Source organism: Arachis hypogaea, chromosome 14, assembly GCF_003086295.3.
Source record: "Arachis hypogaea cultivar Tifrunner chromosome 14, arahy.Tifrunner.gnm2.J5K5, whole genome shotgun sequence".
Classification (NCBI taxonomy): Eukaryota; Viridiplantae; Streptophyta; class Magnoliopsida; order Fabales; family Fabaceae; genus Arachis; species Arachis hypogaea.
In genome coordinates this window covers 90,083,117-90,108,544 of record NC_092049.1, presented here as the reverse complement: position 1 = coordinate 90,108,544, position 25,428 = coordinate 90,083,117, and the positions used below count along the sequence as shown (strand labels likewise).

The following is a 25,428-nucleotide window of genomic DNA, read 5'->3' as shown; positions in this document are numbered from 1 at the left end:
GCTGCTATTATACCCATTGGTATGATTCACTATTGATTCTTTTTCACCTGCATAAGGTTATCGTGCCATAAATCTAGCTGATATGAATCCACTAATCATTGGTACAGGTTTGGGAGGTTTTGTGGCATGCAAAGCCCTATCATAGAGGAATACAGACTCTACCAAAGCTTTACGCCCTTGGGACATTGTAATACAACAAAAATCCTGCTCATTCTTGCTGCTACTCACCATGTTTTTGTATTGCTGATCTTTCAACATTTTTTAGTTTTGAAACAATACAACTATAATTATAATGAGATTTGATGAGAAAGTCTTGTATCCTTTCTCGTAATCTGAACAGAATAGTTTATTAAAAACTAACATTTCAATGGTCACAAATATAACTTTTCTTTTTTTATCACAAAAATTCTGTCTTCTATGGATATGAGCTATGGAAAATTTAGTTTTTCTTATTAGGCTGTTTATGATATTCCAGAACCGAGATGGATTTGTCATGGGGGAAGGAGCTGGAGTTTTACTTTTGGAAGACTTGGAGCATGCAAAGGTACAGGAAATCTGATCTAATAATTTTAGGACATAACATCCCTTATGAAATGACATTGCATGTTTTGATATTATTACTGAAGACTTGTGCATGTAATTTATTTCGTTTAGTGCATCCTTCAGTTCCTTTAAATAGTATTAAAGGACTTCATACATCTGTTCTCTCTTGTATTAGGATTGATTTTTAGGCTGCTTGTCATAAAAATTCACCTGTTACTTCTCACGTCAAATCTGCACTGGACATTTGTCTTGCAACTGAATCAAATGCATCTCTTTTATATTGCAAAAAACCTAATCGATCATTAAATAGGTGGAGCTAGAGGCTCATATTAGGTCTTGATTGAGAAGGTGGAGAGAAACCCGAAATGAATGAGGGGGCAATGAAAGCACCAAAGAAAATGGTGAATGATATAGTAAGGAGTTGTCTTCTTGTACCTACATTTTGTAGTCATTTTTTTTTAAATCAAAATAGGGTTGAAACTTTGAATTATATGGAATATGAATACCTGATACAATGATACATCTATTTGGCCATAGGGTAACTTATAGTTGAAGAGGAACTGTTGTGCAACCTTATTAGTAAAGGAATGATATCATCTTACTAGTGCTAAAATAAAAGAGAATAAGGAGTATAAAAGAGAATAAGGATTATAATCATCTTATGGTGTTGTTTTGTGGTTCATCATTGAAATGTAAGATTCTAATCTATCTTTCTGTTGCTTTCAGGTTCTTTCTCTAGGTCAGTAGTGAATTTCATGGCTGGTTGTCAAACTGTAGAATCTAATATTGTGATGTCTGTAGTTGTGTTCTTAACCCTGGAATTCATCACTCCCCTTTTTCGTTACACTCCAAATGCCATTCTTTCTTCAATCATCATTTCTGCTGTCATCAACCTTGTGGACTATCAGGAAACTATTTTGATTTGGAAGATTGATAAATTTGATTTTGTTGCTTGCATGGGAGCATTCTTTGGTGTTGTTTTTTGCCACTGTTGAGATAGGACTTCTAATTGCTGTAAGTACTAAATATTAACTAATGTATGCTTAGTTATCTTATCCTTTCAAAATGTGAAGTAGTTTCTACTGGTCAATATTTATGGCAGGTTTTTATATCTTTTGCAAAGATTCTACTACAATTTACAAGGCCTAGAACTTGTATCTTGGGGAACATTCCTAGAACAACTATGTATAAAAACATCCATCAATACCCAGAAGCTAGTAAGGTTCCAGGTGTACTTATTGTGAGAGTTGATTCTGCAATATATTTCTCCAACCCCAATTTTGTCAAAGAAAGGTAGAAGATGTGTTCGTTCTTTCTTTCAAATTGACATATTTTGCATAAACATTGTTTAATATCCCTCTTCTAATCTACAAAAGGATTTGAAAGTGATGGGATCTCACTCTTTCAGGATACTAAGATGGTTAATTGATGGATGAAGAAGAACAAGGTAAAAGAGACTACCAAACAAGAATCCAATTTTTGATTGTTGAAATGTCACGTGAGTGTCCCTATTGTCTACCTTGGTTTTTGTCTGATTTTTATATGAAGCAAGAACATACTGTTCTGGTTTGTTAGTTTTCTATAAGCATTAACTTATAATTTGTGTTCTTTGTGCAGCCGTTACTGACATAGACACCAGTGGCATCCATGCCCTTGAAGAGTTCTTTTAATGAGGATTTTAACTCTGCCTTTTGTATATTTCTGCTAATATTTTCCATCCTCTAAGCTGTGAATATTCTGAATCATTTACGTTTAGGTTGTAAACAAGCACCATCTGATATTTGTTAGCAGTGCTGGTAATAGTGGGCCAGCATTGAGCACCATCTGATATTTGTTAACATTTTGAAATTATTTACGAGTTTAATATTATTTATTTAGTATTTTTTATATTAATATCTCAAGTTTAATAAATATAATGTAAAGAAAATAGGTTATAGTAAAGAAAAATGGTATAAACTATTGTAGTTAGTCAGTTTTTCTTTTAAGCTTGTGTATGAAATTGCGGCGGTTTTGTAACCGCCGCAAAATTGTCAGCTTGATTTGCGGCAGTTGTGCCAGCGGTTCATTAGTACTGCCGCAAAATCAAATCTCCACCCCCTAATACACGACGTTTGGCGAAGCGCTAGTATGTCATTTTGCGGCGGTTTTAAACCGCCGCAAATCCATAAATAAACCGCCGCAAATTCCCAATTCTCTTGTAGTGGGGTGGAGGAATCATCCAAATTTTGGGTGGAGGGACCAACCTCAGAGACCTCAGAATTTCAACAATAATTCTCATGGCAGCTTTCAACAGAACAATCACAATAACCGCCAATTTCAGTCTCAGCAGCAACAACCACCTCAGCAGGCAAACTCTAAATCCTAAGAAGATTCTAATTGGGAGATGATGAGGAGTTTTATGCAGGAAACCAGAGCCTCCATTAGAAACTTAGAGGTGCAAATGGGCCAACTGAGCAAGCAAATACCTGAGAGGTTTGCAAGTACATTTCCAGGTGATACAGTGGTGAACCCAAGAGAAGATTGCAAGGTTATTCAATTGAGAAGTGGTAAAACAGCTGGTTCTGAGACAAGGACCAATGAAGAGCTAGTTGAAAAGAAAGCTCCAGAGGAGAAGAAGGAAGAAGTGGAACACGCCCCTCCAAAGCGTGCGGACAACCCGTTCCCTGACTCTCTTGACACGTATCCTACATTGCCAAAGGCTCCTGAATACAAGCCAAAAATGCCATATCTTCAGAGACTTCAGAAGGTTTCCAAAGAAAAGCAGTTCTCTAAATTTTTAGATGTCTTCAAGAAGCTACAGATCAATATTCCTTTTGCAGAGGCTCTTGAGCAGATCCCCCTTTATGCTAAATTTATGAAAGAATTGTTGACTAACAAGAGGAATTGGAAGGAGCAAGAAACCGTGGTGTTAACCGAGGAATGCAGTGCTATTATTCAACATAAACTTCCTGAGAAAATGCAAGATCCAGGGAGTTTTGTGATTCCTTGCACCATTGGAGATGTCACCATTCAGAGAGCTTTATGTGACCTTGGAGCTAGCATCAATCTCATGCCACTTTCAATGATGAAAAAGCTTCAAATTGAGGAGGTAAAACCCACTCGTATTTCTCTTCAACTTGCTGATCTTTCTATTAAATTACCTATGGGTGTTGTTGAGGATTTACTTGTGAAAGTAGAACCATTTATTTTTCCTGATGATTTTGTTATATTAGACATGGAAAAGGAGGTAAAATTCTCTATTATTCTTGGTAGACCCTTTTTAGCTACAGGTAGAGCTCTGATTGATGTGCAAAAGGGTGAATTAACCCTGAGGGTCAATAAAGAACAGGTGGTCTTTAATGTTTTTTAAGCTCTCAAGCACCCTAATTATTCTGAAGGGTGTATGAGAATTGATGTGGTTGAACCGCTTGTTCAAGAAGTACTGGAAGCTGAGGTACTTGATGACATTCTGGATCCTATTCTTGAATATGAGTTAGTTGAAGTTGATGATTCACCACCCCAGAAGGCTATGGTTCACACGCCTAAAGCAGAGGAGGAAGCTCCCAAGCTTGAGCTCAAACCTTTACCTCCTTCTCTGAAATATGTGTTCTTGGGTGGAAATGATTCCTATCCAGTGATTATTAGCTCTTCTTTGAAGCCTGAAGAGGAAGAGGCACTTTTTTCAGTGCTTAGGAGCCATAAAACAGCTATTGGGTGGACCATTAGTGACTTGAAGGGGATTAGTCCAACCAAGTGCATGCACAAGATCCTCCTTGAAGATGATGCTAAACCAGTTGTGCAACCACAAAGGAGACTCAATCCAACTATAAAAGATGTGGTCCAAAAAAGGTAATGAAATTATGGGAAGCATGTATTATTTACCCTATTTCTGACAGTCCTTGGGTAAGTCCTGTGCAGGTAGTTCCCAAGAAAGGAGGGATGACAATGATCAAGAATGAAGAGAATGAGCTTATTCCTACAAGAACAGTCACAGGATGGAGAATGTGTATAGACTATAGGAGGCTCAACACTGCTACCAGGAAGGATCACTTCCCCCTGCCTCTCATTGATCAGATGCTTGAGAGGTTAGCTGGTCATGCTTTTTACTGTTTTCTAGATGGATATTCTGGATATAATCAAATTGCAGTGGACCCTCAAGATCAAGAGAAGATAGCATTCACATGCCCCTTTGGAGTATTTACCTACAAGAGAATGCCTTTTGGACTTTGCAATGCTCCAGCAACTTTTCAGAGGTGTATGCTTTCAATTTTTTCTGATATGGTTGAAAAGTTCATTGAGGTATTTATGGATGACTTTTCTATTTTTGGTAATTCTTTTGAATCTTGTCTTAAGCATTTATCTCTTGTCTTGAAATGGTGTCAAGAATCAAACCTTGTTTTAAATTGGGAAAAATGTCATTTTATGGTTACAAAAGGTATTGTCCTTGGACACCAGATTTCAAGTAAGGGAATTGAGGTTGATAGAGCAAAGGTGGAGGTAATTAAAAAATTACCACCACCAACTAATGTTAAGGCAGTCAGGAGTTTCTTAGGTCATGCAGGATTTTATAGAAGATTTATAAAGGATTTTTCTAAAATTGCTAAACCTTTAAGCAACCTGTTAGTTGCTGATGTTCCTTTTGTTTTTTATTCTGATTGTCTGCATGCTTTTGAAACTCTGAAAGCAAACCTTACCTCTACTCCCATTATAGCTCCCCCTGACTGGGATTTACCATTTGAGTTGATGTGTGATGCCAGTGACTTTGCTATAGGAGCTGTTTTAGGACAGAGGCATGGTAAGCTTGTACATGTTATTTACTATGCCAGTCGTGTGCTAAATGATGCCCAAAAGAATTACACAACTACAGAAAAGGAATTATTAGCTGTTGTGTATACTATTGATAAGTTTATGTCCTATTTACTTGGTTCTAAGGTTATTATTTATACTGATCATGCTGCTTTGAAGTACCTTCAAACCAAGATTAATCAGATGGGTGTTGCTTCTTCAGGAGTTTGATATTGAGATAAAAGACAGGAAAGGGTCAGAAAATCAAGTAGCTGACCATCTCTCCAGAATTGAGCCTGAAGCAGGAGTACAACCATCCACAGCTGTGACTGAGACATTTCCAGATGAGCAATTATTCCTCATTCAGCAGGCTCCATGGTTTGCAGACATTGCAAATTATAAGGCCATGAATTTTATTCCAAGGGAGTATAGTAGGCAACAAGTGAAGAAGCTATTGACTGATGCAAAGTACTACATTTGGGAGGAACCATACCTTTTTAAAAGGTGTTCAGATGGTATCATCCGGAGATGCGTCCCAGATGAAAAAAAAATAGTAGATTCTTTGGCACTGTCATGGTTCTGAGTATGGAGGCCACTTTGGTGGTGAAAGGATAGCTACAAAAGTCCTTCAGAGCAGGTTTTACTGGCCGACTCTCTTCAGAGACTCAAGAGCATTTGTGAAGCACTGTGACAGATGTGAAAAAGCCACAAATCTCCCTGCCAACCATGAAATGCCACAGCAGGGGATTCTTGAGGTTGAGTTGTTTGATGTGTGGGGTATTGATTTCATGGGACCTTTCCTACCCTCACATTCAAACAACTATATTCTAGTGGCAGTTGATTATATGTCCAAGTGGGTGGAAGCTGTGGCTCTAACCACCAATGATGCCAAGGTGGTAATGAGCTTTCTTCAGAGATATATCTTTAGCCGGTTTGGTGTCCCAAGGACACTCATTAGTGATGGTGGAAGCCACTTCTACAACAGACAGCTGGACTCTCTTCTGCAGAGATATGGAGTTTGTCATAAAGTGGCAACCCCCTATCACCCTTAGACAAGTGGACAGGTTGAAGTTTCCAACAGGGAACTTAAGCGGATTTTAGAGAAGACCGTCAGTGTTTCAAGAAATGACTGGTCTAGGAAGCTTGATGATGCTCTCTGGGCATACCGGACAGTTTACAAGACTCCTATTGGCATGTCCCCTTATCAGTTGGTCTATGGCAAAGCCTGTCACTTACCAGTTGAGTTGGAACATAGAGCTTACTAGGCAATCCGATATCTGAATCTTGATTCAGAAGCTGCAGGAATCAAGCGAATGCTTCAGTTGAATGAGCTTGATGAATTCAGATGTTCAGCCTATGAGAATGCCAAGCTCTATAAGGAGAGAACCAAGTTACTGCATGATAAGAAGATTGCCATCAGAGTCTTTGAGCCAGGACAGAGAGTGCTTCTGTATAATTCAAGGCTCAAACTCTTTCCCGGAAAGCTAAAATCTTGGTGGTCAGGACCGTTTGTAGTTACCAGAGCTTCACCATATGGTTATGTGGAAATACAGGAGGAGAATTCTGACAGAAAATTTACAGTAAATGGCCAGAGGTTGAAACACTATCTTGGAGGCGAGATCGATTGCCAGAGGTCCGCTCATCTGCTGAATTAGCAGAACTGACCGTCAAGCTACTGACGTTAAAGAAGCGCTTGTCGGAAGGCAACCGGATAATTTTGTATCCTTAGTTATTTTTCGTAGTAGTAGTTTTAGTACTTATTTGATCTTTTATTGAGTTTTTACTGTTTTTCTGATCATGCAGCTATTTTATAACAGGAACCGAACACTCCAGGCGACACACACACACATATTTAAAAAAACGAGCACACGACGTGCAAGCATCGCTGACGCGTACGCGTCATATGTGTGTGCGTGAAAAATAAAATTGGCCAGAGAGTTGAGCAGGAGTGGGGCTGGAACCATGCTGGGCGCATAAGCCGCATCACGCGTACGAGTCCCTGACGCGTGCGCGTCGTTTGCGCAATTGGCCACCCACGCGTATGTGTCCCTGACGTATACGCGTGACCTTGAAATATTAACGTAAATGGGTGCATGGCATAGAGTTATGATGGCTTGGGGCTGGAAGTGTGCTAGAGGCACAAAGTTGATCACGCGTACGCGTCCCTGACGCGTGCGCGTCCTTCCCCAAACAGCTGTCCACGCGTGCGCGTGGATGACGCGCACATGTCGTCTGAAAATTTTGATTCCCAGTGCGCGAGCAGAGAGTTGTGCGTGCATGCGGCCGCCTTCGCGTGATTCGCACAAACCAGGTCCACGCGTACGCGTCCCTGACGCGTATGCGTCGCTTGAAATAAGCGCGATCCACGCATACGCGTGCCTTACGAGTACGCGTCGCGTACGACGCCCAAATTAAACCCCCCAGCGCCTGATTTCAATTCATCCACCCCCCAATCCTCATTCTCTCTTATTCATTTATCCTTTTATTATTCTTTCCTCATAATATTTGTTTTTGTTTTAAGTTCTTCTTTGCTTGAGGACAAGCAAACCTTTAAGTTTGGTGTTGTCGTTTCGCTTATGGCTTTTCTGCTTATTTTAATAGCACAAAAGGGAGATGAGTGTTCTTCATGGAGGAATGAGATGGCCACCAGCATAACTAAGGTGGTTGAGTTCCTTTCATTCTATTTCTCTTCTGTTCTTATTTTATTGTTTTCTGTTTTTTGTTGCTTTGATTGCCTGCATGATCTTCAGTATTTTTAGTTTTTAGAATTAGATTCATTATGTTATATGTCTCATGTACCACTCACTAAACTTGAATCTAAAAAGAAAAAGAAAAAGAAGTGATATATTGCATGAGAAATTGAGTTTATATTGAAGAGTAGTCTTATTCACTTAAATGTGGTGGTATTTTCTGTGATTCTGAATGCATGACATGAACAGTGCATATTTAAAATTGAATCAAAGAATATTAATGTACAAGGAACAGGGATTTAGAGAATTATTATGACTTCTCTGAAACAAACAAAAACTTAATCCTTGAAGCAAAAGAAACAGCATGAAAAAAAGAAGCAAGGTCCAAGGCTCTGAGCATCAATGACTAGGGAGGTCAGACATGATTAAAAGCTCAAAGAGTTGTTTCCCTAGTTATATGCTTGTGGTGTTCTTGTGTCAAGTAATCCTTGAGACAAAACATTTAGAGTCAAGACCAATTGCAATTAGAAGAGTATGCCAAAGGCTTTGAGCACCACTGTCTGGGAGTAGCTGAAAGAAAAATCAAAAACTCCAAAAAGATTTTCCCAATTAAGTGCTTGTGGTGTTTCTGTGTCAAGTAAAGCTTGAGACAAAACATTTAAAGTCATGGCTAGACTCAAGGTGCAAAGCACCAAAGAAAAGAAAAAAAAAAGCTGTGTTCAAGGGTTAAATTTAGTTACAAAATATCAGAGAATTCATAATATTATCCGAATTCTAATTCCGAATGACACTGACATCCTTCTGATTCAAAGGAGAGTGAGATGCCAAAACTATTCAGGATTGCAGTTGTAAACCCCACTATAAGAAGAGATATGAGCTTAATCAAACTCTCCTTCTCATGCAAATTCACATTCTAAGCCTATATTAGTTTGGTTGCTTGAGGACAAGTAACAATTTAAGTTTGGTGTTGTGATGCGTGAGCATCTTTCCTATCTTTTTCTAGTGAATTTGCACTTAATTTGTTAAGTTTTATCAAGAATTAATTATCTTTTAGCCACTATGGATGCTACTTTAAGTCTTGTGCAATTTTATTCATTTTAAGTAGCATTCGGATGGATTTGATAGAGTTTCTGCAGAGAAAGAGAAGAAACCAATGAGCTTACCAGCGAGGAGCAACGCGTGCGCGTGCCTGACGCGTACGCGTGATTAAGAGCTATCCATGGCGACGCGTGCGCGTACCTGACGCGTACGCATGAAAATTGAAGTTGCTCAATGACGCGTGCACGTACCAGATGCGTACGCGTGACACGCGAAAAAGACCATCGACGCGTACGCGTGACTGACGCGTACGCGTGATATGCGTGACATGCAAAAAACGCAGAAAACGCTGGGGACGATTTCAGGCCGAGTTTCGACCCAGTTTTCGGCCCAGAAACACAGACTAGAGCCAGGGGATAGCAAAGATTCAGATTCACACAAGAATGGTTATACCCACTCCAAGTTAGGCGTGGACCTGCGAAGCAAGTGGTCTCCATCCATCAATTGAAGACATGTTGATTGCTTTAATTAATTCTGATTTAAAACTTTAATTTTATTATAAAAGAGGAAAATATATTATTTTAGTTTTAGAAGATAGATTTTAAATTAATTAGGATTAGATAAAAAAGGGAATTCCAACAGGGTGATTCGAACACAACATTATTCCATTCACAATTTACAGTTTTTGAGAATCCTTATTTTCTCTCAGAACCATGAGCAACTAAACCTCCACTGTTAAGGTTAGGAGCTCTGTCTATTGTATGGATTGATTTTATTGTTTTTCTATTTTAATTCATGTTTTGATTTATATTTAAGAATTGTTTTCGTTCTTTATTTTATGAAATTGGGTGGAACGGAAGTATGACCCTCTTTCTAATTGAGTTTTTGTATAACTTGGAAAAGCTCTTTACTTGAACTGCAGCTTGAAAACAACTCCCAAATTTTTAGTTTATCTGAATTTAACAGGATACGTGACATATAATCCTTTTATATTTGGGTAATTAGGATTTTTGTGGCATATAACTAGAATTGAACTTCACCCCCTAATTAGAATTAATTAACCAAGGAATTGGTTGTTGATGAATTTTAGAGGAGACTAGGAATGTCTAAGGAATTAGGGTCTAGTCACATATAGTTGCCATGAATTAAATCTTACATGATTAAAATAAATTAATAAGAAAAGTCAATCCGGAAAATAGATAACTCTGAAGCCTTAATTGTTTCTCAATATTTTATTCCCCACTTGTTTACTTGTCTTTCCTTAATATTCTTGCTATTGTTTAATGTCTTTGAACTCTCAAACACTATTTTCTATTTGCCTAACTAAGTAAATTAATCAACCATTGTTGTTTAGCCTTTCAATCCTCATGGGATCGACCCTCACTCACCTGAGGCATTACTTGGTACGACCCAGTGCACTTGCCGGTTAGTTTGTGGGTTATAAACACCGCACCATCGGTTAGGCATACCCTTAAAAATTTGAGTTAAACTATATTTGAATAATATATATTTTAAGTTGATATATGCTAACAAATTTGCTGCAATAATAGTTGTTATGTTAATGTTCAAATTTGTAGGAACTTCATGAATGGGGATTACTGTATGAGAAAAAATTTGGGTATGTTTTTGTGACATGTGTAGCTGGTAGGACCTCTGAAGACATACTTGCTGAATTAAAGGTTAAAAATAAATATCTAGCATAGAAAGTGCATCATATAGAAACAGTATGCTTTACAAAAAAGACCATGAACTATACATTTTATTATGATGCAGACGCACTTTAGAAACATGCATGTTGTTGAGTTGGATATTGCTTCAAAAGAGAAAATTACAGAGCTTCTTTTCAAGAAATTTATCCAAACTATCGACAAAGGAGATGGTAGTTGTTAATTTTTTTTTATTTAGTTTTAAATTTTTCTTACCATTTTAACGCACCTTTTTTTTCTTAATTACTAGCTAATGACCTGTGAGTTATCATTTTCTTTTGAGTAGACTTAGATTGTTGTATGTATGTTGATATTTTCAGTGTCAGCAGAATATTCAGGCGAAATAGTTAATGACACTCTAGATGGGACAAACACTGATTCGGAAGACGATTTGATGCTATCTCCTCCGGTGGAATTGACATCTTCATGTAGTTTGAGCTCAATAAGATTTCGAATGAATACAATGAAATTTTATACACCCAACAAAGAGAAGATGATGTACATGCTGCAAAAAGGAGCTTCAATCTGAACAAAAAGCCATGTTTTGGAGATGACTTATCATATCCGTTATCACGTGAAAGCGGTAGATTTGTGACTGGGTATTTCTGGCCAGGTCAATACGATGTTGAAGAGAAATTTTGGCTCATTACGTGTTTGTCTACTTTAAGAATTCTGATCTTTATGCTCTATTGAACTTTGTTTTGACTTTATAAATCCAGACATTGACTTGATTTTTTCTTTAACATTTATGTTCGAATGCAAACTTAAAATGCGCTGATAGTACATGAGGAAACCTAATTCGTAAATTTGTGCACATTATTGATCAATATATGTTTTTTAATTCAATAATAATTTTTTACGTAATACAAATATGAAAATGTAAGTAATGCATTAAGTAACAGTGTTTGAAACATATTTTTTAAAAAAAAATAGTGAGAACTTAAGTAGATTTTACACGGCAATGTTTAAACATAAAAATTCGAGATAAAAACATATTGCGCCGGTTGGGAGAAAGCCGCTGCTAACAGAGTATCTAGTATTGACTGCTTCATTAACCGCCGCAAAATAGACATTTTGCGGCAGTTAAAGCAAAACCGTTGCAAAATAAGAAGCTTTTAGAATCCCCTCCCCAATCCGTCACACCAACCGCTAAATCCCCACCGCTATCTGCCGCATTTCTTTATAGTGTGTGTTGAGAGTTAAAAAGTTGCCTAGCCAAGTCAAGTTTGGGTTGAAGCTTGATTTGTCCTTAATAAAATTAGGTTAAATTCTTGGAAATTGGTGTATGTAATACTTGAAAAGATAATGAAAATTCTACCAATGTTATGATGGAGAGTGGATGTAGATTGCATTCCACAAGGTAGCTGAACCAGGACACTATTAGAAAATTAGTTATTACAGACGGATATTTTCGACAGATTTTATCCCACGAAAATATAGACAGAATTTGCGAGAGATTTTTGTTGGAAACAAAAAAATGAATTAGCATAAATTACAGACGAAAAAGAGAATCCGTCGATAATTCTGTCGGAAAAATTAATTTTTTTGTAGGAAATAGTTACCGACAGAAAATTCGTCTGTAATTAAATGAACAAAAATACTACGTTTTATTAAATTATGTAATTTAAAATATTCTATCGAAATTATTAAAATAAATTTGCTTTACAAGCTCCTCCTCATTTCACATATCTCTTCCCCGCGCCTCCACAACCATCCCCTCCAAGTGCTCCATCGGTGGCGCCTCTCAGCCTTGCACCGCCATCGCACCTTGCGCCGCCGTCACACACTCACACCCAACTTCCATTGCACTGAACTTCCATCGCCCCAAAACTCCGTCACACCTCTTTCCCGGCTCTTTTCTGTGTGTTGCTCGCGTCATTCCCTTTCGAACCCTAATACGCATTTCCCCGCCACCGTCTTTGTCACCTCCGTCTTTATCGCCTTCACCTTCTCCTGCAGTCCTGCATTCACTCTTTCTACCTTTCCGATGTCGCTCTCGAGATTTTTAAACCATACGTCTTCCATTTCTCTATTTCTTTCTGAGATTCACACTCTTCTTTCCCTTATTCGAATTTATGCGCTACTTGTTTTAATTTCTCGATCAAAGTTATTCTCACAGAAATCACTAGTGCATTTCTCGCCGTGTGTTGCTCAATTGATGCGTTTCTCTCTTTGATCTCGCCTCAGGCGTGCAGGTAACCCTAATATTCTTTCTCTTCTATTGCTATTTTCTTGTTCTAGTTCCTATGTTCTATTTTCTTTCATTCACTTCAATCGGTAATAAGACATAGTGATTAGTTTATTTTATTCGAAATTGCTAGGTTTTGGACTTTTGGAGAAGGATTTTCTACAAAGGGAACTTAAATATTAAGGTTTAATTACTCTGCTAGTCCTTATAGTTTCGCAAAATTATCAATTAGGTCCCTATAATTTTTTTTCTTTTAATTGAGTCATTGCACCAAATTTTTTTTTAATTGGGTCCCTACACTTTTTTTCTTTTATTTAGGTCTCTGTACCAATTCTTTTTTTTTTAGTTGGGTCCTTATAAAATTAAGCTAATTATATTAAGAGGGACTTAATTGAAAAAAAAATTTGCTGCAGGGACCCAATTAAAAAGAAAAAAAGTATAGGGACCTAATTGAAAATTTTATGAAATTATAAGGACCAACAGAGTAATTAAACCAAATATTAATCATCTGATGCTTAATCCACTCATAATTACTAAAAATTGTTGATTCGTAGCTAAAATTGTTTTGAATTTCTTACTATTCATACTTTGAAGCCGTGCATGTTCTGTATATGCTGCTCATTGTTTGTAACTTATGTTTGTAGAATGAGAAATGTGAAAGAATGGTTAAAGCAAGTCGTAAAGTAACAATGAACAGCAAAAAAAAGTCATATTTCAAGTTCAGAGGTTAGTTATCGCTTTTCCATTCTTCTTTGTTTGTTTCTCTCTTGGGCCTTGTGGAATGATTGGGTGGATATTTTAGGATCTTCAACTAATTCAAGGGCTGACTCGAATCAGCTAAATTACATAAACATGATTGATATGCGGCCTTTGTTTTGATTATTTTTGCCAATGCTTTATTATATATACTTTCAATTAATCATCTGACTCAACTTCTCATTTTGTTCCTTGGATTTACTACTATGATTGTATTTTCTATTACCAGTAAGTTTATCTTAATAATCATATTATCCTCATATTCATACTTTATACATATCCCTTGCTTTCCTTTGTTCTTTAATTAATATGTGAATAGCATGAGTATATATATATAAGAAATGTGAAACCAAAATCTACTTGTGATGGCTACTGATTCACTCTTTCATGTAATGTTGATCTTTTTTATATTATTGGCAATACTTTATTTTAATGTCTTAACTAGGATGAGTAAGTATAATAAAGAGGAAGTACTTCAGAAAGCTGAAAAGGATCTAGCAACAGTGACAAATTAGCACATGTCTCAATTAGTCAAAGAATTGCAGGGTACTGATTTTTGGAAGCTACGACGAGCATACTCACCTGGGGTATGATTAATGTAACTTTTTTATTGGTTGAGGACAAAAATACTTTCATCTGATACATGCCTTTGGTGAACAAGAGTATGTTGAAGCAGCTACTTTCTGCGGTTTCTGTAAAAATGGAATGCTTTTGACGCTTGACGAGATAAAAAAGTGAGTTATTTATGCTGTTAATAGAATATTAGTAAATATAACACATATACTAATATCATATAACAATATGTTGCCATTCAAAGAGATTATTACAAGTGCTTGATTTGTTTGTAATGAATATAACCAATTATGTTGGCCTTCTTTTAAATACAGTTATATGATTTTTATAGAACATGAAGTATGCTTTAAACCAAATTGTGATTTTTCCCCACGCTGTTTTTTGAAGGTGCTGAACATTTTCTTACAGCTTGCAGATTTGATTGGAGAACTGATGCGTCTGGCTATTTGTAGGATATCAGATGGTAAGCTTGAATTCGCTTAAAAGATATGCAGATTTGCATGCGATATATACAGGGAGCTTACACTTGTAGTGCCCATATGGATGATAGTCATGATATGAAGACAAAGATGGAAATAATGCTCCAAAGTATCATGAAAATAGAGAATGGTAATGTTAGCAACACTAAAAATTTCATTCTATAAACTTTTATACCTTAAATTTAAAGTCTTGCTTGACTCACGAAGAGAGTAATATAACAATTAATGGAGAAAAAAAAGGTTAAAATACTTTTTGGGGTCATTTTATTATAGTTCCAATGTATTTTCAGTTAGGTCCTTAAAATTTAGAAGTTTGTAATGAAGTCTTATATTATATAAAAGTTTTCAATTAAGGTCCTATAATTTGAAGAAAACCTTGGAGCAATGGTTAAGTTATCTCCATGTGACCTCAAAGTCACTAGTTTACCTGATGCAATTATCAAGATCAGGTTAGACTACCTACATTATTCTTTTTTTTTGTGCTGTCTTTTTTCGGACTTTATGTTAATGTGGAATGCTTGTATGCCGTGCTGCGCTTTTTTAGGGACCTATATTATAAAAATTTATGTAAGGTAGCATAATTAATTACTTATGTAAATTTATGAAGTTTATGTTATCTTCTTTTCCTGTTAGGAATACAACGACACTTTATTGATTAGCTATACTTTGCCATGTTGACCAACTGCTCAAGGTATGACGTAATTGCAACTTATTTGCATTCGAAGTATTTCTTTTTTTTTTTTTTTCTTTTTGATTTTTTTAGGCTTTAATTCATAACTTTTACTAATATGTTAATATTTTTGTCACTTAGAACTACTTCAACTGTCAGCATTTCAGTTGCTGCTACTCCTCCTCCCAAATTGCCATCTGAAATTATAGGGAAGACTATGGAAGAGGTACGTGATGCATTCCTATTCTTTTCCATAATGTTCCCTATTTTGTGTGCATTTGGCTTAGAAAATTGAATTAATTGATAAGTTAAATAATGAACTGCACTTTTATTGAGTGATGAACACGACTTACTGGAATATATTGACAAGAATTGGAATATTACATAGATGATAAACTTATTTCAAATGGATTTAGTGCAAAACCTCCTCGATCGACACTCCTGATGAATGGTGCTGATGTCTATGAGGCTGACACTAAATGGTGGGTGAGAAGGGTTGCTTACTATAAACATTCTCTGAACATTAAGTTGGGAACTCCAGCCATACGAAATGTGATGGACATGAATGCATTGTTTGGGAGTTTTGTGGCAGCACTAAAATATGATCCTGTGTGGGTTATAAATGTATTACCAGCCTGCAAGCCATCAAGTCTTGATGTGGTCTTTGACACAGGTCTTATAGGAGTCTATCATAATTGGTAAGTTCTATGCTCAGAATTTCATGTATTTTCACTTAAGGGGATATCGGAAAGAGCCTTTGGAGTTCAATATTTTGTCTTCTATAGTGTGGCAAATCTGCAAACCTTTCGTAGTAAATGTCTTAATGATAATTATTATTATTATCCGTCTTTCTGAAAAATAACTCAAGTACATCTATACTCTAACTTGTTTTGTTTCTTTAATTAGGACCCTTCTTTTTGGCAAAAATTTTCATTATCATTAACATGTATTACAATTTTCAACGGGTTAGTGTTTTGGATTTGAGACGTTTTGTTATTGTTCTCAGGTGTGAACCTTTCTCAAAAGATCCATCTTCTGGCAAAAGAAGGTACGGTCATCATAGCCTCTTGTTTTATCTATTGTTTCCCAGTTGTGATGACGCATTCTAGGGAACAGCGTGATGTGATTTAAATTTTAATCGACTAATAACTGCCTCAACTAACTTTTGGCTATTGCTGTCTGATGCTCCTATCTTTGTACATATCTCTTTTCCTATCCAAAATCAAAGTGTTTTATATCATTAATTTGGATGCATATTTTAAATTCTTAAAATTCAAAACGAAAGTAAAAACAGATGATCTACTTCTGCAACTTGGTTACGTTAGTTTGAATAGTTAGACATTTGTAGGGCTTTGGTGCACGAATTATAAATCACACTTTTCACAACTCGTACCACTAACCAGCAAGTGCACTGGGTCGTCCAAGTAATACCTTACGTAAGTAAGGGTCGATCCCACAGAGATTGTCGGCTTGAAGCAAGCTATGGTTATTTTGTAATTCTTAGTCAGGAAATCAATGATAAGAGTGATTATATTTATGAAAAGTAAAAAAGCATAAATTAAATAGTACTTGTTATGCAGTAATAGAGAATAGATTGAGGATTTGGAGATGCTCTGTCTTTCGAATCTCTGCTTTCCTACTGTCTTCTTCTTCACACACGCAAGGCCCTTTCCATGGCAAGCTGTATGTTGGTGGATCACCGTTGTCAATGGCTACCATCCGTCCTCTCAGTGAAAATGGTCCAAATGCGCTGTCACCACACGGCTAATCATCTGTCGGTTCTCACTCGTGTTGGAATAGGATCCATTGATCCTTTTGCGCCTGTCACTACGCCCGGCACTCGTGAGTTTGAAGCTCGTCACAGTCATCCCATCCCAGATCCTACTCGGAATACCATAGACAAGGTTTAGACTTTTCGGATCTCAGGAATGGCCGCCAATAGTCCTAGCCTATACCACGAAGACTCTGATCATGAACCAAGAGGCTAAGAGATACACACTCAATCTAAGGTAGAACGGAAGTGGTTGTTAGGCACGCGTTCATAGGTTGAAAATGATGAAGAGTGTCACGGATCATCACATTCATCACGGTTAAGTACAAGCGAGTATCTTAGAATAGAAACAAGCGTGATTGAATAGAGAACAGAAGTAATTGCATTAATTCATCGAGACACAGCAGAGCTCCTCACCCCCAACCATGGGGTTTAGAGACTCATGCCGTCAGAAATACAATATGAAATGTGTAAAAAAATGTCATGAGGTCCAAAATAAATCTCTAAAAGTTGTTTAAATACTAAACTAGTAACATAGGTTTATAGAAAATGAGTAAACTACGATAGATAGTGCAGAAATCCACTTCCAGGACCCACTTGGTATGTGCTGGGGCTGAGACTTGAGCTTTACACGTGCCTAGGCTGTTTCTGGAGTTAAACACCAGGTTGTAACCTGTTTTGGGCGTTTAACTCCAACTTGTAACCTGTTTCTGGCGTTTAACGCCAGAATGGAACATGGAACTGGCGTTAAACGCCAGTTTACGTCATTTATCTTTGAGCAAAGTATGGACTATTATATATTGCTGGAAAGCCCTGGATGTCTAATTTCCAACGCAGTTGAGATCGCACCATTTGGACTCCTGTAGCTCCAGAAAATCCATTTCGAGTGCAGGGAGGTCAGAATCCAACAGCATCTGCAGTCCTTTGTCAGCCTCTGAATAAGATTTTTGCTCAGGTCCCTCAATTTCAGCCAGAAAATACCTGAAATCACAGAAAAATACACAAACTCATAGTAAAGTCCAGAAATGTGAATTTTGCTTAAAAACTAATAAAAATATACTAAAAACTAACTAAATCATACTAAAAACTATCTAAAAATAATGCCAAAAAGCGTATAAATTATCTGCTCATCAGGCTTGCCTTGATAAAAACACATAAAACGTTAATTGTTCTAGCTGGAATGATTTGATAAAAAATACAATATGGATCAACTTGTGTTGTTTACTGAATTGTTAGTTCCGAGATGCCTTGAGTGTCTGTTTCCTACAAGGTCATCTAGCTCGGAAGTGAACTCATAAATCGTTTAGGTCTCCAAAATCGAGTTTACGAGTTGAATTCAATGATCCAAGTTTACTTAAACTCCAGTAGTTTAAGGTGAACATTTAAGTTTGATAACCACATTCTTAGGTTGAACTTAAATCTCAATCTGTTAAGGTGCTAAATGATAATCTATTAATCATAGTTTGTATCAATGATGGGCCACTCTATTTGCTTCATTGCAGATGTAACCTTATTGATTTGATGGTGGAGATCGACCGAATATTGCAGCCAGAAGGAACTGTTGTAGTGAGGGATTCCCCTGAAGCCATTGACAAAGTAGCTCGCATTGCTCGCACAGTGAGGTGGAGGCCTACCATATACGATAAAGAACCCGAATCACATGGCAGAGATAAAATCCTAGTTGCAACCAAGACCTTCTGGAAGCTAGCTCTAATTCTCATAGTAGATCTCATTGACAACTTTGTAATTTAGGTGAAATTTTTTCTTTTTTCTCACTGTTTTGAGGCTAAGTGTTTCAAAGCTATCTTTTGTACATCAAAGGCATTAGGTTTTCAGTGTTTATATAAAGGAGAAAGTCAGGTGGATATGAGAGAACTAAAAAGATGTAAAGACTGGGGATAAAGATCAAATAGGTTTCATTTTTTCTTGTCATCAGAGGTTTCATTTTTTCTATAAATGAGTAAAATTCGTGATTTACATATTTACTGATATTGCTAATTTTTAGAAGCATATCAAATTCAATAATAAGCAATCAACTTTTTTGGATTGGGGATATTTTGTATGAAAATAGGTTTATTTTGCAATGAAAAAATCTAAAAAATATACTGTTTTACCTTACTTACGGATTTACAGACGGATTTTTCGTCTGTATTTAGATTTGAAAATGCTTTCCTAGGTTCCAATTATCGACAAAAAATCTGTCGAAAAATTTGACACTAGTTACCGACAAAAAAATTTGTCGATAACGGAAAAAAATCTGTTGGTAAATTACTGACAGAAAATCCGTCGAAAAATTTGACGTTTTAGCGCGAAAGAGGGGGACGATTACCAAGGGAAATTCTATCAGTAACGAAAAAAATCTGTCGGTAAATTACCGACGGAAAAAAATCTGTCGGTAAATAATTTTCGACGAAGCTTTTACAGAGGGACGAAATCCGTCGGTAACCAAAAATCCGTCTATAATAAAGACCAAATATGTCTGTAATAAGTAATTTTCTAGTTGTGGGAGATATGGCTGTGTCATCTTCTTCTTTTCTATCATGATTCTATTTTTTACGATTTATGAGACAAAATAAAATTGTCTCTTACATAATCAATCTCGCAGACAAAACAAAAACAAAGTTTCATTTTCTAGTTTGAGGAGTTATTATTCAAGATTAAAAGAATGTCATAAATTCAACTCTCTCCTCTCTAGACTAACAAGAATCTTCGGTAACGACTTTAGTTGGGGGGAAAAGAATGAAATTTATAATCATCTAATAATTAAGTAAGGGATTTTAAAGAGATTACATTGTGTGGGTTCATCGTAACAACAGGATAAGTCACATCGGTATTAATTCAAAAGAAATTGAAATCCAGCAAAAATTTGTCGATGACATTGAAGGATTGCTAAACGAGAAAATATGTGAAAATATGCTCTCGTTAAGTAGTTATCAATTTTCTTGTTTTCTTATAACGATAGCCATGCAATAAGAGGAATGCTAGGAGGTCAGCAACTTTTGTGATTTGTAGCTATCAAATAGTCATCAATGATGGTTTTAATGGTGTGAGATTTTATCTAATGGCTCACTTTTCTTTGTTGGTTACATGCTGGTCAGAATTTAACAAAGTTGCTGGTCCCCTAGACTTTTCCATGCAATAACTATCCGAAAATTCGGCCACCACAAAGGTCTTGGAGATTGTCGCTCCGACAACCTTATCCTTAAAGGACACTTTCTACACTTTATGGTCCTCTGCCCTAAACACATCCGTCGTATCCACTGTATGCACTCTAAGATAATTACCTTGAACCACCTTTTCCTCTCCTCACACCGTTCTCTCCACTAGTATCATTATATTACTTTGTTAAAACTAAAGTATTTGTAATAGTTATTTCCTGTGACACAAGCCTAAATAATTACATTAGCATGTTTAGGCGTAATTACTAATTACATATCCAATTTGCATATATATAAATTAAAACTTTGAAGTGAAATGTAAGTAATCATTATATTTGAGTAGTTTTTAGCAATAATATGACAATCACAGGCTATCTTTATTAGTTTCAAGCAACAATTAACAATGTACGTACTCTATAACTCATCTCTTGATTTTTAGTAAAATTGTGCAAAGATTGTTACACCTAAGGATTAAGATGCATGAGGAAAGAATAAAAAAACAAAAATTTGTGTTATTTAATTAGTTTAACTGCCAAGTATATTTAGTTACACTTTAACATGCTAATTTTGGTGCATATAGGAAATAACTGCAGCTTTTGCGATAAATCACCAGATCCGCTGGTTGTCTTATAGTAGATTTTTACTTTTAAATATAATTCAATTCTTGTTTATTCACACCATGTATGTGCTTTATATAGTAATATACCAAATATTATTCTCTAATGTTAAAACTTTATAAGGTTTTACATGTTCAAGTTTTATCTATCCTTAACAAATTGAGATAATACTTAATTTAGTTCCTCAATTTGCAAGCAAACTTTACTTTAGTTCTTTAAGTTTTAGTTACTTCTATTTAGTTTCTAAACTTTGCGAATGTTAATCATCTTAGTTCCTAGAATAATTTGACACAAAAATGTTAACCAAACATTAACGTAGTGGATATCGCGTTGGACTCGATGTCGTTTCAAATAACCTCAAAAAAACATAAGTAGTATTTATTAAAATTTTTTCTCCTAAAACAAATAATAATTATTTGACATTGTTTTTGGACTATTTGAATGCTAAAATTAAAACGATGTCGTTTTACAAGTTTCAACACAATATTTGATTATCTATATCAGTATTTTATTAATGTTTTTGTGCCGAAAATTATTTAACTAATGTAAATTATATTTGTAAAGTTTAAAAATTAAATAAAAACAATTAAAACTTCAAAGATTAAATTAAAACTCACATGAAAATTTAAGAACCAAATAATATTAACTTTAGCAAATTATATCTTATCCGACAGGCCAAACTGGTTAACATAATAATTTCTACCTCCTAAGTTCATTTAATTTATCGACCTATTGTGCTAAAAAAACCAATACAAACAAAATATATTTGTGAAAACACCTATTTATTTGACCGATAATATTAAAGAGATAAATAACATAAAATCATCTTATTTAATTTAATTTTTAAAATTTTATATACGTAATATTTATAATTATATTTAATAATAATTAAAGAATTTAAAATAAAATAAGTAATAATTAAAAAAATAAAATAAAATAATTTAAAATTATTTTAGATTAATTTTTTATTATATTATCTGTCAATGTTATTGTTAGAGGAATGTTAGGGGACCAGCAATTTTGTGATTTGTAGCTATCAAATAGCCATCAATGATAGTTTTAATGGTGTGAGATTAGTGTGAGACTTCATTCAATAGCTTACTTTTCTTTGCTGACTAGCCAGAATTTAACAAAGTTGCTGGCCCCCTAGACTTTTCCTTGTTGTTATTTGACAGGTAGCTAGCCCTAGAGGCTTATTGTTCGCAACTCGGGGCTGCATTAGCCATAAGCATCATCTTATGTAATGTAAAATGGACTTGAATCAAAGTAAAAAGGAAAAAAGATACTTCCGACTTTCAGCAAGTCATGATTTCCATTTTCCAAACCATATGTACCAAAATGCCTTTCAAGAGTACAACACATAATGGGCCATGAAGAAACGTGGCACGTGCACTGTTTGTTCATGGATAGGAACCAAACAAGTTAACATACAATTCATGAATCATGAGCACCAAATTGAAAGAAATTTCCATTTATATGATATATATAGAAGGTACGTGAGTTACTTTAATAATTTAGATTCGTCAGTGTACAATTAATCTGGACCTACGTTTAGAGTAGAACCTGTTTATTGATCATCCTAAACAATGTAGTTATAATTAAAAGCTTACAATTATTGTCTCTACAATTTTGGACGAAAATGTATTCCTTCATCATATCCTCTCATGGCAAAACAAAATCTAAATCTAGGCGGTAACTAATGTGTGTTTAATTTGAAAACTGAGCTGGGTTACTGAGTTAAGCTAAAGCAAAGTGGGAATGACAATGTTAATAAGAAAAATATTGAGTATTCATCAATTTCGTTCCAGAGATTATAAGTTTAACTCAATTCAATATGTAATTTTTTTGGCAACTACTCAAATGAAGATGACAAAAATATCTTTTTATAAAGATGCTTTGTTAAAAAGTGTAATTTATTTATTTAGCCACACTTTAAATAAAGACAACACTTTTATAAATATCAAAATCTAACCATTCAATCTATCATCCAAAGGTCAAAAGAGAATATTTTCACATGAAAACAATTATAAAGTCTTTATTATAGTATCCACCAATTTTTTTAGAATATATCATTTAGTTTAACATGCAGCACATACTTTGACGGTTCCGACTGAAAGATGTTATGAATATATAAAAAGCGAAAGTTAGGTCATTAATATTTTTTTATTTGTTTTGTATTTGAGGTAATATTACCTAATTTTTATTTCTTTTCCTACTAAAAGTTTTGGTGCTTTAACATTTTCTATGTATAAAATCATAATTTTCAAGAGAAGTATTGTTTAAGGACAATACGACGACACCTAACAAATAAACAACTGACCCCTGACTTTATTATTTTAAGATAATGCAATCCCTTAAAAAGTATGTCAAAAACAACAGAAATTAATAGATTTTATAGCAATTTTATTTGTAATATGTGGAGTTTTTTAACCCTTCATAAACTTATTAGTAAATTTAATTTTAAAACAATAATTCACTGATTATCTGGTGGAAAATAATTATTGCTGAAAATAACGTCACAAAAAAAAAATAACTGTAACATAAAGACCTTTCAAAAAAAATATCAAACAAGAAATGGAAGAAGAAAATGATAGTGTTAATGGTGTTTGTGGTAAAAGAGATAATAATAGTAATAAGAAAGGTTGACACAATCGACGTAGCACATGTAGAAGTTATAATGATGAAGATGACCGAAACGGTGGTATAGCATGCAGTAAGACCATCTCCAGTAGGGAACTCATTCCAATTCCTATTTATGGCCCACCTGTCATAAAAAGTAACTACACATCAGCTTTTGCGTCATAAACAATAAATAGGAACTCAAAGCATCTCTCTCTTCTCCATTAGGAGGAACTAACTTTAGTCCCTATTGTGGTCCCACTTAATTAATTAATTAAAATATTTAAAATTAATATAATTAATTTTTTTCAATAATATTATTTAAATTTATAAATTTAAAAATAATTCATTATTAAAAGATATTAATATTAAATAAATTCATATATAATAATAATACACAATATATAATTCGAGATTATACTAATTTATAGTTTTGTGTTTACAACTGCTAATTTTAATAATATTATTAACATTTTAAATTTTAAAAATAAAAATAACCAACTCAACTAAAAATTATTTTATAAGGTATAAAAATTAAATTTATTTTTTAATGTAAATAAATTTAATTAATTATAATTTAATATAATAATATAAATAATATTCAATATTAATTATAATATAAATAATTAATATAAATTATTAATTAAATAAAAATATAATTATTTAATATAATTTTTATTATAATTATTATTAATTTAATTATTTAATTATTTCAGATTTTATATTATTATTTTTTTATAATAACTTGCCAAATGGCAAGTTATTATTGGTTAATTTGAGTCCCTGCTTAGAGGGACTCTCTTACCTTGATCCTTGTGTGGGAACTCATTCCTTCTCTCCTCCAATGGTTAGAGTTCCTATATATCAGAAAAAAGTCAAAGAGGAACTCACCATTGGAGGTACTCTAATAGCACATGTATGAAAAAAGTTTTTAATAATTACAAGTACCTCTTGAATCATCTATCCAAACATTAAATATTTGCTTCTTAAACAAAAAAAAAATCCTTTAAGAATGATAAATAAATAAAAAAAACTTTTTTTATGCGCTTACTATTTTTTCTGTGTTGGAGAAGGATGTGTATCATAAAATGATGTGAAAAGAAAAGTTATTTATTTTGGTCTGAATTACATAAATTAGTGTCTCCAATTTTTTTATATTGTTTAGTTTTTTTATAAACAATCACATATCGGATCGTTCGATTTGTGTTTTTTTTAAATAAAAAAATTACATTAAAATCAGGCTTTTTGATTTTTATTTTTAAAAATAAAAAAATTTAAAAGTATAAATTAGACTCTCTAATTTGTAATTTGTTTGTCCTGTTTAAATAAATCAGACTCTCCAATTTAATTAATATCAATTAAAAAAATGTTATATCAAAAAGTAATACCAATTTTTTAATAACAATGGATTATATATATATTTGATCAATATAAAAAAAATTAGCCTTTTGTATGTATTTTGAAAAAAAAACGGTGTAGTGTCGTTTATTAGCTTACTTCTAATAATGGATCTTATTTTAATATAAGGAAAAGTCTAGGGACCAACAATTTTATTAAATTCTAGCCAGTATGTAATAAGCCAAAGAAAAGTGAGTCATTGGATGAAATCTCACACTAATCTCACACTATTAAAATCATCATCATTAAAGGCTACTTGATAGCTACAAATCACAAAAGTTGCTGGCCCCTAGTACTCCTATTTCATATAAAATAAAATTGGGAGCCACTCAAATAAAGACGCCTAAAACGTCTTTTTTTAAAGATATTTTTTAATAATTAAAATTTAACACATATAATCGATTAAATCGTGTTATTTTTATCAAAATTAGACTAGACAAATTGATTTGAGCGAAAAA

General features: G+C 34.4%; 1 long non-coding RNA gene and 1 pseudogene across 1 annotated transcript; both read left to right on the top strand.

The window, feature by feature from the left end:
* The first annotated feature begins 430 nt into the window (after positions 1 to 430).
* LOC140178627 (uncharacterized) lies at positions 431 to 14,924 on the top strand (annotated as a pseudogene).
* A 167-nt stretch (positions 14,925 to 15,091) lies between these two features.
* Positions 15,092 to 16,651, top strand: LOC112740447 (uncharacterized). Its single transcript, XR_011871826.1, has 3 exons — positions 15,092 to 15,633; positions 15,824 to 16,105; positions 16,414 to 16,651. It is a non-coding gene; the product is annotated as an uncharacterized lncRNA (long non-coding RNA).
* Positions 16,652 to 25,428: the final 8,777 nt, after the last annotated feature.